At 39.3% G+C, this 5523-nt stretch overlaps 1 protein-coding gene across 5 annotated transcripts in view; it reads left to right on the plus strand.

The window, feature by feature from the left end:
• Window positions 1-5523, plus strand: part of LCOR (ligand dependent nuclear receptor corepressor) — a 156369-nt gene that overhangs the window by 124496 nt on the left and 26350 nt on the right. The gene's annotated exons all lie outside the window — the stretch shown is intronic.

Below are 5523 nucleotides of genomic sequence, written 5' to 3' on the forward strand. Positions count from 1 at the left end.
TAAGAACCTTGATAATTTAGGGGCGCAGTCAAAAGTGGTTTTATTACTATAGTTATAAAGTTAGTTATTATAACAGGGCCATTTAATGACACTTGGGCAAAGGTTAGTATTAATGTGAAGGTTGTCAGATCCAAGTGAAGCTGCTGGTCCACTTGCCTTCCAGACATCTCAGATTCAGAATCCTTTAACACCTCACCTCAAGTGTGTACAAAACAGAACTCATCAGACACATACATACCCCAACAGTCACCAGCCCCCAGCTTCATTGCCTGTGTTCCTATCTCACTAAATGATGCTGCCTGAGACTAAAACCCAGGAAGCATCCTTGATGCTCTTTCTCTCTCCTTTTTTGCTAAGAGAAAACAGAAGAGTGTAAAATGTGATCCCTGCCTAGTTGCTTACATCTCAAGTAGCCCAAGTAGCTTACATCTGCTTGGAAAGCTAAGACAAAGACAAGTCAGTAAAGGATACAAATTATAAATACACATGATTTCTTATGATTGCCAATGTATTTACAAACCACTGTGGCTTGGAGTTCAGGAAAAGATACAGTCACTCCAAGTGGAAATGGTTTTGAAATGGCCCAGGATGTAACTGATAAAGAGCACCCTATTGCTTGCTCTGATGACCTGTGGTTCATCAGTACGTTCTCGCTCATCCTGTCTTTTTACCAGGAAACACATACACAAATGACCCTTTGTTGATATCTCTTTCTTTTAAGCAAAGCTGCCATTTGCGATTTTAATCTTTTCATCTCCTGAGCTTCCCACCAGTAATCGCTGTGAGCGCCTCTTAAAGTTGCTATATAGCTTGTGACCGCCTCTCCGATGCTGTTCTTCAGCACCCTGGTGCTCTGTTGCTGTTCCGGGTTAGAGTTCAGTAGATACTGATAGCGTTTCTGCAGTATGCCTTAGGTTTGAAGGCGCCTTCCCCTTGCCATGGTGCTGTGAAATAGATACCTGCCTACCTACCTACCTACCTACCTACCTACCTACCTACCTACTTGTAGTTATTTGTTCTATCTTTGGGGACTAAACAAGCCATTTTGCCACAGCCATCGTTTCAGGGCTGGTTTCATGGCCCTTTGGAAGACTTGTTTACGTTAGTTGAGGTTAACTAAAATATTGAAGTACTACTATTGAAACATGGGATAGCAGCAGATCCAAGTCTCACAACCATAAAAGAGGTTAGATCTCACCTGTGGATGAATTATTACTCAGTTTTTTATTCTGTGTGGGCATCACTTTAGAAAAAATTGCTTTCTCAGTTTTCTTCAGAGTACTCTGTCCTCTTATTGGGTATCTCTTGATTTCATTAATCTCTAAGCATATTGGTTTTGTTTTGTTTTTTTAATCTTTTTGTTTGTTTACTTATTCTGAGAGAGAGGGAGAGAGGTAGGGAGGGGCAGAGAGAGAGAATCCCAAGCAGGCTCCACACTGTCAGTGCAGAGTCCGACGCTGGGCTCGAATTCACGAAAAGTGATACCATGACCTGAGCCAAAATCCAGAGTTGACCACTTAACCTGACCCACCCAGGCACCCCTCTAAGCATATTGTTCACCCCAAATACTAAAGCCTACTTCCAGAGCACAGCCCTAGGTATGGAGCAGTGTCCAGAAGATTTTCACACTTTGATGATGATTGTGCTTCTCAAGGTGGGGAGAACAATTTATCTCCAGTTTTTCTCTGCAGTAAGATGCCATGATATTTCTTAATCTTTTTTCATAAACCTTGACCAACCCCCTTTACCTTTTTATGTATTGCTAAAGTGCACTTAGAGAATATATTTTTATGCGTTGAAAAGGCAGTGATATCCCACTTATTTGTAGGCACTTAGTAACATCAGGAACACCTCCAAAAACCAAAAACTGAGAAATAAAGTCCTCTGAGCAGTTGAAGTTGTTAGAAAATCCATGTACTTTACTCAAACTATTCCTGAAAACATCATTTCAGAGCCTGTTTATTTTTACTTAAAGGACCAGTCTAGCACTTGAGATGCCTGCCTCAGCTGTCAGGCAGAAACACTCTTGAAGGTAAAAGTAGGGCTTCGAGCCACAGCTACTATCTGGAAGCCAATAAAAAGAAACATTTTAGTAACATACAGACTGCCAGCATGACTTTTTCATATTAAGGCAGTCAGATTTACTTAATTGAGTAGCCCCTAAAGCTATCAATGTATTTTAGTTCAGTATAATAAAAGTAATGGCTAAACTTTAATAATAGTGCACATGATAACCCCCCTGAGTCATTAAGAAAGAAGAAATTGTGTTCAGAGGAGGATATAATTTTTAAAAGACTTCTATCAAAAATGTTTTTAAAATTTTAAATGTTTGGTACTTGAAGTGTAAACTTTATGCAGAAAATTCACCTTAGGTTGTAAAAAAGCATTAATGCACATCTCTGAGTTATTTGTTACTGAGGTATGTTTAATGTGATTAGCTGACAGTAAAGGTAACTGATGACTTCGTAGTTTTTTCCTTTGCACTAATCCTAAGTGGAAGAGGGGGCACGTGCTCTATTAAGACCAAAAATGGTTACGTGTTTTGGCCAAGGTTACACAACTAGTAAGTGGCAGAATACTCACCACTGTTTCCCAGTGCTCTATCCTGTGACAACATATTATGCTGTTGGTACTGTCTGATATAGACATAGCGGCAGGGTATGTCCCAGAAGGGTCCTTCTGGCACTAATTTCTCTGTGAGCTACAAAGTGTGCAGCTGCATGAAGAGTGTATTAAGCTCCTGTGTACGTATCATTGTGTCTGAGAGTTGAAAATGACTTAACCGTCAGTCCCCCAAGGGTGTCACTGGTGTCTCCCCTTTTCTAAATTTAGGAAGGAGATATTTGCCATTCGCATACAGCAGGAGGAGCTTCTTCCTGTTGACCTTTCAGATGTTGCCTTTTTGAAACTTTTACTGAAGGACAATATATAGGCAGGAAAATGCACATATTATAAGCATACTGCCCAGTGAGACTGTTTTCCAGTCGCCTTCTGTCTTGTCTTTTCTTTGTTAGATTTTGGCTCTATTGCCAGCACATAGTTTAAAGTTCACCATCACCGGGGCACCTGGGTGACTCAGTCGGTTAAGTGTCCGACTTTAGCTCAGGTCATGATCTCACGGTTGGTAGGTTTGAACCCTGCATCAGGCTCTGTGCTGACAGCTCAGAGCCTGTAACCTGCTTCAGATTCTGTGTCTCCCTCTCTCTGCCCCTTCCCCACTCGAGCATGCACGTGCTCCCTTGCGCTCTCTCTCTCAAACATTAAAAAAAATTTTAAGTTCGCCATCCCCATGCACCTGTTATAATATTTCTGAATCTTTTTTTTTCCTTTCTATTATTTTCTTTTATTTTTTTAGTTTACATCCAACTTAGCATTTAGTGCAACAATGATTTCAGGAGTAGATTCCTTAATGCCCCCTTACTCATTTAGCCCACCCCCCTAACCCCTCCAGTAAGCCTGTTTGTTCTCCATATTTATGAATCTCTTATGTTTTGTCCCCCTGCCTGTTTTTATATGATTTTTGTTTCACTTCCCTTATGTTTATCTGTTTTGTCTCTTAAAGTCCTCTTATGAGTGAAGTCATATGATATTTGTCTTTCTCTAATTTCGCTTAGCATAAAACCCTCTAGTTCCATGCACGTAGTTGCAAATGGCATGATTTCATTCTTTTTGATTGCCAAGTAATACTCCATTGTATGTATGTGTGTGTGTATGTGTGTGTGTGTGTGTGTGTGTGTGTGTGTATGTATACACACACACACACACACACACACCCCACATCTTCTTTATCCATTCATCCATCAATGGACATTTGTGCTTTTTCCATACTTTGGCTATTGTTGATAGTGCTTCTATAAACATTGGGGTGCATGTGCCCCTTCGAAAGAGCATACCTGTATCCCTTGGATAAATACCTAGTAGTGCAATTGCCGGGTCGTAGGGTAGTTCTATTTTTAATTTTTTGAGGAACCTCCATATTGTATTCTAGAGTGGCTGCACCAGTTTGCATTCCCGCCAGCAGTGCAAAAGAGATCCTCTTTCCTCTTTCCTTGCCAACACCTGTTGTTGCCTGAGTTGTTCATATTAGCTATTCTGACAGGTATAAGGTGGTATCTAATTGTGGTTTTGATTTGTATTTCCCTGATGATGAGTGATGTTGAGCATTTTTTCATGTGTTGGTTGGCCATCTGGGTGTCTTTGGAGAAGTGTCTATCATGTCTTTTGCCCATTTCTTCACTGGATTATTTGTTTTTTGGGTGTTGAGTTTGATAAGTTCTTTATAGATTTTGGATACTAACCCTTTATCTGATATGTAGTTTGCATGAAAGAATCTTTTTTTCTTGGTTTATTCACAATTCAGTGACCAATTTCAAATTTAAAGTAGGCATCTGCTAAGACATGTAGAAGACTACATTCTGTAGTCTCACGTAGGTCCTTTCAGATACCCATGGCACCGCTGACTAAAACTGCTGTCTTGCTAGTTATGAAAATAAAAACATAGTGGAATCTTCCTTCATGAAGAGTAGTTTAAACGACAGATTTGACCGATAGTTTGGTTTGGTTTGGTTTTGTATTTAGACATGTTTCAGCAGCTTTTTACCACCTGGTCTTAAAAATCTCCCTGAGTCAAGAAAGGGGGAGTGCCTGTTCTTTTGTGCTTTGTGCTTTGTGTGTGCTTTCTGACATCTCACAACAATCCTTTGAAATATCAATACTGAGTTCCAACTCCAGATGAGGAAACCAAGGTTCAGAGAGGTTAAGTAATTTACCTAAGAGCCTGTAGATAGTAAATGTCAGAGCTAGAAGTAGAATGTGAGTTTATCATATTCCACAATCTGTGCTCTTTCCATTAAAAGCACACTGCTTCAGAGGCCAGAGGGGTGTGAGGAAGGTAGGAGGCCAACGTAGGCTGCTTATAATTGCATCTTTCAGTGTATTTGAATTATGAAATTATTGATCTCTATTTCTCATTGCCCCAGGAAGGGAGCAGAAGGGTTCCTGTATTACTGTTTGCAGAATTATAAGTCCAACCAATTAGTCATGCTGAGAAACCATGTTAAAACTATAATTTCCCTAAATATTTCCAAACTAAGGTTTGCAATATAGTGTGTCTGAGTTTTTGTCAGTGTTGTGGACTTACAAATTAATGATTATTTAACAGAAATACCCAGGTCTAAAACAAAAGTATATGTTGACCAACTGGAGTTAATGTAGCCAAAATTTTATTTTCCAAAAAATTATTCTCAATGATATTTCTTCTCTATAAGATAAAAATAACTGTGAAGGATCTCTTAAAAGGTATGAAGGATGTTACTAAAATTTGAGAATATAACAGGGCTAGCCTTATATTTTAATTAGGTAAATACCCCTCATTTATGGAATCAAATTTACCTGGGCACTTAGAAGCAGTTTTAGAGTGTCCATTCTCTTTACAACATGAGTAACGTCTGGTGAATTTCATAGGGTAAAAATTTTCTTTGGAGAATGACCATACTAATTTCTTCTTTCTCTTTGTCTGTCTAG

Source organism: Panthera uncia, chromosome D2, assembly GCF_023721935.1.
Source record: "Panthera uncia isolate 11264 chromosome D2, Puncia_PCG_1.0, whole genome shotgun sequence".
Lineage (NCBI taxonomy): Eukaryota > Metazoa > Chordata > Mammalia > Carnivora > Felidae > Panthera > Panthera uncia.